This window comes from Callithrix jacchus, chromosome 15 (genome assembly GCF_049354715.1).
Source record: "Callithrix jacchus isolate 240 chromosome 15, calJac240_pri, whole genome shotgun sequence".
Lineage (NCBI taxonomy): Eukaryota > Metazoa > Chordata > Mammalia > Primates > Cebidae > Callithrix > Callithrix jacchus.
The window spans coordinates 97,496,329-97,508,702 of record NC_133516.1 but is presented as its reverse complement, the minus strand read 5'-3'; the positions used below and the strand labels follow the sequence as shown (position 1 = coordinate 97,508,702).

At 40.5% G+C, this 12,374-nt stretch overlaps 1 long non-coding RNA gene across 1 annotated transcript in view; it reads right to left on the bottom strand.

Annotated features, from left to right (window-relative positions):
- Window positions 1-2,312: 2,312 nt before the first annotated feature.
- The window catches only part of LOC144579447 (uncharacterized), a 250,723-nt gene continuing 240,661 nt past the window's right edge, over window positions 2,313-12,374 (bottom strand). The window contains exon 4 of the long non-coding RNA XR_013526991.1: window positions 2,313-2,830. This is a non-coding gene — a long non-coding RNA (uncharacterized LOC144579447). The remainder of the gene's footprint in view (window positions 2,831-12,374) is intronic.

Genomic DNA, 12,374 nt, shown 5'->3' with positions numbered 1-12,374 from the left:
AGTTTATCACCAGTGAACAAAAATAGCTATGAGTATCTCTCTATTGCCTATGAAATACAGTCACAATTCATTATCATGATGGGGCACACTTTAGGTGGGGTTATCTAGAAGCAGAGACCAAGACAGAATTCTTGGGTAAGGGATTTGCTGATATGGTGCTTTCACATAACTTTGTGGATGTCTGGGAAGCAAAATAGGCAGAAGAATCATAGTAGGATGTGTGCTGAGTTGAAGTCTGTGTCCAGTCTAAGTTAAGTTACGTGTTCAGCTGATACTATGGGGAGCTTGTGGTCGTTCTGTACTGTATTAACCTAGTTAAGTGGAAACTACATTTTCCAGAATCCTCGCTCCTTTATGTCTTTGGGTTTACGGTTGGTTGTTAAGTGGTATCTGCATAAAATTTAGAAGGCAGGGGAAAGCAACAGCCATTCTACCCTGCAGGTCAGTGAAAGGGCACAAGATGATGTGGTTGGAGATAGCTCCCATTATTGCTTAACTGGTGGCTCACAGGCCTACTGGAGATGGCAGCTGGTTCCATGCTCTCATTTGACTTCTTCCTTCAGTCCCCTAAGTTCTTGATCAGATAAATGTGCAGAGACCCTCCTGGTGTTTGTCTCCAGCTTCACCGACAGATCGGTTACATTATCCTGATTGGAGTCAGAGGGAGACAGAGGTTGCAGTTTGTGTTTCTTGGTTCCAGTCTGCCTTCATGAGTTCCAGTTTGTTAGGTATGTCTAACTTTTCTTACTAATGGCCACTCTGAGGACTTTTAACAACTTCAATCTATCAACTCTGTTCTTAGATTACTTCACGATCTCTCACAATTGCATAGGTCTAATGCAAAACTACTTATTCTATATAACTAAAAATGCTCAGTGGTCTGATCAAATCCTGAATAACACAGATGACTAGAACACAAATATCTCTACAGGATCACTCACAAGAACAAGGGACCATGCATTCCTTTCTACCCCCGATTAGTCACTGACAATGGGCCAGTCCCGAGGAGTAACCTCCAAAGCATCTGTGGAAAAGGTGAGTCTTTTAGATCAGGGGACAGTTCTTCTGAGAAGAGCGTAGCAATCAGTTGTTGGAGGCCAACACTAATAATTGCTGGGGGATGAAGATGCCAGCAAAGGGAAAGAGATCTGCGTAGGAACTGGTAGCACCTACCACCACCACAAGGCTCCATACATTTATCCCTCTGTGTAATGTGTAGCCTGATTTTCCGATACTTCACATGGGACCTAAGCTTTGATCATCGTCAGCCTTTTTTCTCTTTTCCTCTCGTTCTGCATGGAAAATTGCTGTGCAACCTACTATTCACCAGTGTGCCTTCTTCGGGGCTCTCGCACACTGTGCATTCCTCTATTATAATAATTATTATTTTATTTGCATTATAGCTTATATCTCTAATTAATTCTTAGCTTATGTATTTTGTAACTCCAGATTTGCTATTATTCAAAGTAGATGGGATTATCTCTGAAAGGTTAAATTGCCTTGTACCGTGTGTAATTGAAATTAGAAGACTAGTAGAATTGCATTTTAAAATCCTTAATACTTATAATGTATGTGTACATTAAGAAGACTGTAATTCAGCTTTGCACTCTTATAGGGAAAGTTAGGGCAAGTGGAAATTAGGGGCATGTGGCCTAGAGCATTTTTAAGAAATGTGTGTGTGTGTGTGTGTGTGGGGGGTGTGTGTGTGTGCGGGGGTGTGCATTTTTTAATGACTCCTGCAAATGAAGAGCTCAATGGACAATCACTTGCATTTCTGTGTGTTCATGAAATAATTCATGTGAGATTCATTTGCTCTCTGAGGTTCTAGTTTGTAAAAAGTAGTTCTGACAAGAAGTTCTAGTTTCTCAACTATTTTCATGTAATGTATCGTTAAAAGCTGCTAAAAGGAAGATAAGTAGAAGGAAAGGTGGAAATACAGAGAGTTTGTAATTTCTAGAAATTGTTGTAGGATTTTAAGATCAAATTGGAATCACATGTCTAGAATTTAAAGAATCAGATATTGGAAGTAGGTTTGAATCAGTGGTTCACGGAGAGATGTTTGGAATATGGAAGCTTTATGTGGGTAATTAAAATTAGATAGTAGTCAATGAAAAATTGATCAAAGCACACACGATGTAGAACCAAAAGATTTTTTACTAGAGGATATTTTTGGGAACAAAGTGCCAAGTGAAAATATGAATGGGGAAATAACTAGAAAAATTATCCAGGACAAGACAATTCAGAGAGCTAAACAGTGCACATTATCAAAGCAATTAATGTTAGCTGTTGTAATTAACTCAGAATGATCAGTGTTTAACACAATAAAGGTTTATTTCTTAGCCTCTTCACAGACTAATCAGGTGTGTGTTTGGCAAATGGCCTTCCATATACTTCAGGGATCATGGTTCTTCGCACCTTGTGTTGCCACTGCATCCCCTTCATTCAGCCAGTTAAGGAGCATGTAATAAAAACAAAAAAAATGCATGGCATCTAAGGATAGTCCCTAGTGCAAAACTTTCTAGAGGACTGGAAAATGCAGTCTTCCTGTGTGTCAGACGAAGAAAAATGCTTCTGCTACGGTTGAATGTTTATGTTCCCTCCAAAATTCATGTTGAAACTTAATTCCTGATGCCTCAGTATCAAAAGGAGTATTCTTTGAGAGGTGATTCGGTCATGCGGACTCTGTCGTCATGAATGGAGTCCTGCCTTATAAAAGAGCTAGAGAGAAATAGTCCCCTTTTGCCCATCTCTTTTTCCACAGTGTGAAGATAGAAGAAGGATCTCACCAGACATCAAAATACTGTCACCTTGATCTTTGCAGCTTCCAGACCTGTAAGAAATACCTTTCTGGAGGATTCCACCAAGATGGCCAAATAGAAGCAACTTCCAGTGAGAGATGCAGAAAGTGAGTGATCTCCACACCTCCAAATGACGTACCAGGTTCATTTCAATGGGACTGGTTGGACAGTGGGCATAGCCCAAAGAGGGTATCTAAGGCAGGGTGGGGCGCTACACCACCCGGGAAGTGCATCTGACCAGAGGATTGGAGGCTTCTCCTTCTGGCTCATGGGTCCAGATACTGCGCTTCACCCAAAGCCTCTGCAACCCACAGACAAGGAGATCTTTGCTGGGCTGAAAAGTGCCCGAGTTACCTGCAGAGATCTAGGCAGATGCATTGGTTGGCCGGGAGAGGCTGTGGGATGGAGCTACCGGCCCCCTGGAAAGAGGGGATGCTAAAAGCAGGCAACAGGCTAGGTGGGTCTCTCCATCACAAAGCTCAGTAGGCTAAAGCACTCTTGACTTGAGAATAAAGCCTCCAAAAAATATGGGATTATGTGAAAAGACCTAATCTATGTTTGATAGGTGTTCCTGCATATGACGAAGAGAATGAATCCAAGCTGGCAAATACTCTCCAGGATATTATCCAGGAAAACACCCACAACCTAGCAAGGCTGGCCAACATTCAAATCCAGAAAATACAGAGAACACCACAAAGATATTCCGCAAGAAGAGCCGCCCCAAGGTACATCATTGTCAGATTCACCAGGGTTGAAATGAAGGAAAAAAATGCTAAGAAGGGCAGCCAGAGACAAAGGTTGGGTTATCTATGAAGGAAAGCCCATCAGACTCACAGCAGATGTCTCAGCAGAAATCCTACAACCTAGAAGACAGTGGGGGCCAATATTCAACATCCTTAAAGAAAAGAACTTTCAACCCAGAATCTCATATCCAGCCAAACTAAGCTTCATAAGTGAAGGACAAATAAAACCCTGTACAGACAAGCAGCTACTGAGAGACTTTGAGACCTGCCTTACAACAGCTTCTGGAGGAAGCACTAAACATGGAAAGGAACAACCAGTACCAGCACTACAAAAATATACCAAATGGTAAAGACCAATAATGCAATGAAGAAATTATGCCAACCAAAGGGCAAAACAACCAACCAGTAATAAAATGGTAGGATCAAATTCATACATAACAAACGATACTAACAAACATTAAATGTAAATGGCCTAAATGCCCCAATCAAAAAACACAGATAGGTAAACTAGATAAGAAGTCAAGATCCTCGGTGTGCTATATTCAAGAGACCCATTTCACGTGCAAAGACAAACACAGACTCAAAATAAAGAGATGGAGGAAGATTTACCAAGCAAATGGAGAGCAAAAAAAGCTGGGTTGCAATCCTAGTCTCTGATAAAAAAGACGACTTGAAACCAAGAAAGATCAAAAGAGACAAAAGCATTACGTAATGGTAAAAGGATCAATACAACAAGAAGAGCTAACTAACTATCCTAAATATATATGCACCCGGATACATAAAGCAAGTTCTTAATGACTTACAAAGAGACTTAGACTCCCACACAATAATAGTGGGAGATTTTAACACTCCACTGTCAATATTAAACAGATCAATGAGACAGACAGAAAATCAACAAGGATACCCAGGACCTGAACTCAGACATCTACAGAACTCTCTGCCACAAATACACAGAATATACATTCTTCTTAGCACCACATTGCACCTACTCTAAAATTGGCCAAATAGTTGGCAGTAAATCTCTCCTCAGCAAGTGCAAGAGACTGGAAATCATAATGAACAACCTCTCAGACAACAGTGCAATCAAATTAGAACTCAGGATTAAGAAACTCACTGGAAACTGAACAGAATGTCGACTGGATAAACAAGGAAATGAAGGTAGAAATAAAGATGTTCTTTGAAAGCAATAAGAACAAAAACACAATATACCAGAATCTCTGGGACACCTTTAAAGCAGTGCCTAGAGGGAAATATATAGCCAATAAATGCCCACATGAGAAGTGAGTAAAGATTGAAAGAGCTAGAGGAGCAAGATAAAAATACACTCAAAAGCTAGCAGAAGACAAGGAATAACTAAGATCAGAGCAGAACTGAAGGAGATAGACAAAAAACGCTTCAAAAATCAATAAATCCAGGAGCTGGTTTTTTGAAAAGATCAACAAAAGAGACAGGCAGCTATCCAGATTAATAAATAAAAGGAAGAATCATCAAATAGATGCAATAAAAAAATGGTAAAGGGAATATCACCATCGAAGCCACCAGAATACAAACCACCATCAACCAGCAAATGAAGAAATGGATAAATACCTGGACATTTAACACCCTCCAAAGACTAAACCAGGAAGAAGTTGAGTCCTTGAATAGACCAATAACAAGATCTGAATTTGAGGCAGCAATTAATAGCCTACCAAAAAAATTCCAGGTCCAGATCGGTTTACAGGCAAATTCTACCAGATGTACAAAGAGGAGAGGGTACCATTCCTCCTTAAACTATTCCAAACAATAGAAAAAGAGGGAATCCTCCCTAACTCATTTTATGAGACAAACATCATCCTGATACCAAAACCTGGCAGAGACTCAAGAAACTTCAGGCCAATATCCATGACGAACATAGATGTAAAATCTTCAGTAAAATACTGGCAAACTGAATGCAACAGCACACCGAAAAGTATCCATCACAATCAAGTGGGCTTCATCCTGGGATGCAAGCCTGGTTCAACATACACAAATCTATAAATGTAATTCATCACATAAACAGAACCAAAGACAAACCACATGCTCATCTCAACAGATGCAGAGAAGGCCTTTGAAACATTCAACAGCTAAAAACTCCCAATAAACTGTGTATTGATGGAACATATCTCAAAATAATAAAAGCTATTTATGACAAACCTGCAGCCAATATCATACTGAATGGGCAAAAACTGGCACTAGACAAGGATACCCTCTTTCACCACTCCTATTCAATATAGTATTGGAAGTTCCAGCCAGAGCAATCAGGTAAGAAAAAGGGTATTCAATTAGAAAAAGAGGGAGTCACGTTGTCTCTATTTGTAGGTGACATGATTGATTGTATATTTAGAAGACCCCATCATCTCAGCCCAAAATCTCCTTAAGCTGATAAGCAACTTCAGCAAAGCTTGAGATAAAAATCAGTGTTCAGAAATCACTAGGATTCCTATACACCAATAACAGACAGAGAGCCAAATCATGAGCAAACTCCCATTCACAACTGCTACAAAGAGAATAAAATACCTAGGAATGCAATTAACAAAGGATGCAAAGGACCTCTTTAAGTAGAACTACAAACCACTGCTCAAATAAATATGAGAGGACACAAACAGATGAAAAAACGTTCCATGCTCATGGTTAGGAAGAATCAATATTGTGAAAATGGCCATACTGCACCAAGTAATTTACAGATTCAACTCTATCCCCATCAAGCTACCATTGACCTTCTTCACAGAACTGGAAAAAAACACTTTAAACTTTGTATGGAACCAAAAAAGAGCCTGCATAACCAAAGCAATTTTATGTAAAAAGAACAAAGCTGGAGGCATCACACTACTTGACTTCAAACTATACTACAAGGCTACTGTAATCAAAACAGCATGGTTCTCATACCAAAAGGAAGATATAGACCAATGGAACAAAACAGACCCCTCAGAAGAAATGCCACACATCTACAACCATCTGATCTTCGACAAACCTGACAAAAACAAGCAATGGGGAAAGGATTCAGTTTAATAAATGATGTTGGGAAAACTGGCTAGCCATCTGCAGAAAGCTGAAACTGGACCCCTTCCTTATACCCTACATTAAAATTAACTCCAGATGGATTAAATATCTAAACATAAAACCTAACACCGTAAAAATCCTAGGCAAAATCATTCAGGACATAGGCATAGGCAAGGACTTCATGACTAAAACACCAAAAGCAATGGCAACAAAAACCAAAATGGACAAATGGGATCTCAATAAACTTAAGAGTTTCTGCACAGCCAAAAAAAAAAAAAATCATTAGAGTGAGCTGGCAACAAACAGAATAAGAAAAAATTTTTGCAATCTACCCATCTGACAAAGGCCTAATATCCGGAATCTATAAAGAAGCAAAGCAGATTTACCAGAAAAAAAACCATTCAAAAGTGGGGGAAAGATATGAGCTTACACTTCTCAAAAGAACACATTTATGTGACCGACAAACATGAAAAAATGTTAATCATCACTGGTCATCAGAGAAATGCAAATCAAAACCACACTGAGATACCATTTCATACCAGTTAGAATGGCTATGATTAAAAAATCAGGAGACAACATATGCTGGAGAGGATGTGGAGAAAAAGAAACACTTTTACGCTGTTGGTGGGAGTGTAAATTAGTTCAACCATTGTGGAAGACAGCATGGCGATTCCTCAAGGATCTAGAAATAAAAATTCCATTTGACCCAGCAATCCCATTACATTGGTATATATCCAAAGGATTGTAAATCATTCTATTATAAAGACACATGTACACGTATGTTCATTGCAGCACTGTTTACAATAGCAAAGACCTGGAACCAATCCAAAAGCCCATCAATGACAGACTGGACAGGGAAAATGTGGCACATATACACCATGGAATACTATGCAGCCATAAAAAACGATGAGTTCATGTCCTTTGTAGGGACATGGATGAATCTGGAAACCATTATTCTCAGCAAACTGACACAAGAACAGAAAATCAAATACCACATGTTGTCACTCATAGGTGGGTGTTGAACAATGAGAACACATGGACACAGGGAGGGAAGCATCACACACTGGACTCTGATGGGGGGACTAAGGGAGGGACAGCGGGGAATAACATGGGGAGAAATGCCAGATATAGGTGACAGGGGGATGGAGGCAGCAAACCACCTTGCCTTGTATGTACCTATGCAACAATCCTGCATCATCTGTACATGTATTCCAGAACCTAAAGTACAATTTAAAAAAATGTATGAAGGAAAAAAATGGAAATCACACACACACAAAATTTCTGTTGTTTATGCATTACCTAGTATATGATATTTTTTGTAGCAGCACAATGCACTTGAGACAATTCCTGTGTATGTAGCTGGTTTCTAACACTGGGTTGTATTTATGGGCTGAGCTGGGGCTCTGTAGTCTGTTTGAATTCAAATCATTACTCTCCTGTTTATCAGATCAGAAACCTAGAGCAAGTTACTTTTCCCTCAAAGTGTCAGTTTATCAGTAAAATAGGGGCAAACAATAGTATCTACTTTAGAAGATTGTAATTTGGGTAAGTGAGCTAATATTAGTTTTAAGTAGTGTTTTTGTTGATTTTTATAATCTGCTGAAGGAAAAAAGATAGGAATAATTTATAATTGCCATCACTTATAAACATTCCATGCAAATACTACTGAAATGTATGTGATCCTCCGTAAGTAAAAAAAAAAAATTTTTAAAAATTCCACTGAGTAGCAGGAAAAAATATGCTTATAGCTCAAACTTAACTCTTACCTCTAAGCGAGAATGAGAAAATAAAAAGAACACAAAGCTGATTCTGATTCTAGACCTATAATCACTTTTCTGTTCTACCCCAGGAACCTTTCAGAAATTCATGAAAACATTATGTACAAGCATTTCTCTAGATCATGGATTGTTGCACTCAGCATTCTAAGTCGACTAGAAAAAGGACTGTATCCTCTACAGTAATAAAGAGAAAACAGTGAAAACCAGTCAAAGCTAGAAGTGAGACATCTGCATTTGGTGATAGGTATTCCCGGGACAAAGGGGCAAATGGGAAGATACATTTATAGTTGAAGCAGAAAAATGGGAAAAAACACATATATTTTGGTATAGCCAAGTATTCTTTTCAATCCACCTAATCCCTCACTTTGAATCTTTTTACTTTTTTCCTATTTATAACTTACACTTCAGCCAAACAGGACTGCTAAGCCATCATGAATAAGAGTCATGTTTTTCTAGTTTTATTCTTTTAGGGCTATCATTTCCTCTACCAGAACAACGCCATTTAACTTAATGTCTAATGACATTTACCAGAATGTTACCAATCTATATTAATTATGGTAAGCTAGCTACTGTTACATATAGATGTCCAAAGCAATCATATTCAAACACAAATTGATTGCTTTCTTATGTAAAAGGACGCAGCAGACAATCCATTGACTGGCTGTCTTTCACACGGGCATTCGGGAGTTTGAAGGATCTACCATTTTCTAGATTTCAAGTTGCTCTTTCTTCCAATTAGGAAGTAGGGGAAAACACATGAAGAAGGTATTCTAATAGTCTAGTCCCGAAAGTAACACTTCCTACCTTTGTTGTCATCCAACCAACACAACTTCGTTCTATGAAGAAATCTAATTACAAGGGAGGCTGGAAATGTAGTCTACATGTGTACCCAGGAAGAAAGTAAGAACAGGTTTAGGTAATCAGCTGATGACCTAAATCTGTTCTTATTTTCAAAGTCCATATCAAAGGATAGCCCATTCGTAAAAAGTTTCCCAATTCCCCTTAGCTCTACTAAATGTCTTTGTTAATAGATCTGTCAAATTACTTATTTGACTTGAAAAAAGAGAGTTTGGTTTCTTTGAACTGTTTATCCTTCCCATTGGGAGGAGTATAAGCTCTCTGAGGGCAAAAACTGAGTATTATTCATCTTTGTGTTTCTTCCAGTAATTAATGTAATTAAATTACTACAGAAACACAAGATTATAATTTGAATTTTCTTTAATTGAAATAAATTCTCAAAATGTTAAACTTATTAAACTCACAGTTGGTAGCTTGATTTAGTAGTAGACGATTTTAAGGCTTAACATACACTCTAATAAAGTCATACTTTAGAAAACATTTCATGCATGAACAAGGGATGGCATATGCATTACAGATGGAAAAAGACAAAAGATTACACTTACACTTCCAAAATACTGAAAATAATTTGTGGAATGTTCTTATAAATGATTGGGCTTCTCTCTCACATGAGTATAAAACAGTCCTCAAGAACAAAAAGACATTTTTAGAATGAGTAAATAGATGCAATAGGATGTGTAAGGAAGGGAGTCACTGCTGTGAGATGAAAAAGAAGCAAATTTAAGCCGAAAGATTATATCCCAAAGTTATTTTTACATTTATGTTTACTTTAGGAAGGGAGATGAGTTACAGAGCTTACCTTGATTCTGCTAAGTATTTAAAGTAAAACTGTGGTAATAACGTGTGAGCCAGCCTGGAGAAACGTTGTAAGAGACTGTGTTACTTCGGAGTAATTGGACCCGTCCCACTTGCTAAAAGATCTGTCCTATCACTTCCGTTGTATCAGTTAAGGAGAAAGCACTGGGCACAGAGGCCACTGGGCCTGTGTGGGGCCACGGGAGGCACTGTGCCCAGCTTTCTCCAAATCTGCTCTCTCTCTATTGTCTCTCTGGGCCAAGTTGCCTGTGGCACTGCAGGAGGGACAGCCAGGCTTGCAATGGCACAAGAGTGCTTCCCCTGGGCAGCCCACTGATCCAGAGTGCCTGGCCCACTTCCTCACCAGCTGCGCATGTCCCAGCCATGAACTGAGCCCATGGGAGCCACCCCAGGCAGTCCCAGAATGCCTCTGCAGAAAGCAGGCAGCCGGCCTGCACACAGAGGTCACCAGTCACTGCAGCTGGGCCAGATATGTGCAGTCACAAATCCAGGCTCTGCCCCCTCTTTAAGTAGCCCAGCTATATTTAAAGGTACAGCGTTTTGTTTTTCAGACAATGCTTAAGGGAGCCCAGCTGAGCCCTGGTGCATTGAGGGAGTGGGCCAAGGCCCATTTTCAGGAGGAGGTAGTGGCACAGGGAGGGGCCTAACACATGCACCTGATCCCCACAGCCGTCATGATGGACCCGGGCACCTGGGGAAGGTGCATTTTCCCCAGGCCATGCACACAGCAGAGGGTGTGAACAGCTCTGCCTGTGTGGGTGGGACACACCTGGTTTTCAGACTCACAGCAGTGAGCAGTTTTTTTTACTTTCCTGGGTCCAAATTTCCATAAAAGAAACTTCTCTCCGGTAGTCCCCAGCACAGGAGCAACCTGCTACTGCAGTGACTAGGGCATAGGTCTAGCAGCCACAAAGTTGCCAGTTCAAATCCCTGGTAGGGTCAGGCCTGATTGGGGCTTAAATAGGGAACCATCTGGGGAGTCCAGGAACTGGAGGCTATAGGATATTGTGTTTTCTGTCACCTGCAAATTTTCCAGTCCAACTGAATGGTGCCAGAATCTAATGATGTACAATTTGTCTTGCCTAAAACTGGCTTTCTGTACTGCAGAACTTCTTCATCTAGAAGATCATAGTCAAACCATGTCCTAGGCTCAAATAATTATTTATAGGCCCCATAACCCTAAGGAATTTTCTGATAATAGAAAGTGGGGTGGGGGAGGAGGTCTGGGTCCTGAGGGCATTGTTTTGGCCTCAGCCACGTGGCCATCCAGTCGTCTTTGGATTGTTGTGGTCAAAAGTCCCCCCTAGAAGTTTACCCTCCTAAGGCAGTTTTATAATCAGGCCTATGTTAATTGAACTCTTGCTAGGGAATATTAAGTCCCGTCACCCAAGCCTCAGTCACCTGGTTAAGGGATGCCCTTGTACAAATCACCAATCCCAGCAGTCCCCATGTCTTATATGGTGGTCAATGAGGATATATGTAGACAGTGAGCATGTGCCATGGTGCTGGTAAGTGTGATTACACCCAGCACATGGAAGGCCCCAAAAGATGATCACGCATCTTGGACATAAGGAAATTATGAGAGGCTATAACTGGGGGAGTCCCCCAGGGCTTACACTATAACTGGGGGAACATCCCAGGCTTAGCATTTGCAGGTAATAACCGGGGATATGGGCATTCCTCTGTTTAATTTCAGGTGGGTGCTCCTCTTCCCAAGGGAAAGTTTCTCTAGAGTACCTCCTGGAGAGCTAGGACCAACTAGACACATAATCTTTAAAGAAGTGGCTCATCTTTCTCTGCCAAACAGTGTAGCCATGATACTGTGGGTACACTGCCAAGTGGAAAAACCCGGCCTCCTAATGGAAGTATAGATATAACACCATTTTACAATTAGACCTGTTTTGTAAGAGTGAAGGTAAATGATTTGAGGTCCTCTATGTGTAAATTTTCTTTTCTCTAAGGAATAATCCTCAGCTATATAAGGCCTGTACGCCATACCCTACTAACCCCTCCTCAGGACTACCCCCACATTGAGGACTCCCTGTGGCTCCTCCCACCACCAATGCTGGCCAGGCCTCCTCAGCTCCAATCACCCAAAAGGAGCCAGGGGAGGCCTAAATGGCCAAGGCATCTCAGGCTACTTGGATGCCCAGACTCTGCCCCCTGTAGGCAGTAGGAGGGAAATTTGACCCAACCAAGGTGCACACTCCCTTTTCACTTTCTGACTTAAGGCAAATCAAGGCAGACTTAAGCAAATTTTTAGATGACCTGGACAAGTACATAGATGTTCTGCAAGGCCTGGGTCAGTCCTTTTAATTAGATTGGAAAGATACCATGTTATTGCTTAGTGAAACCCCGACTAG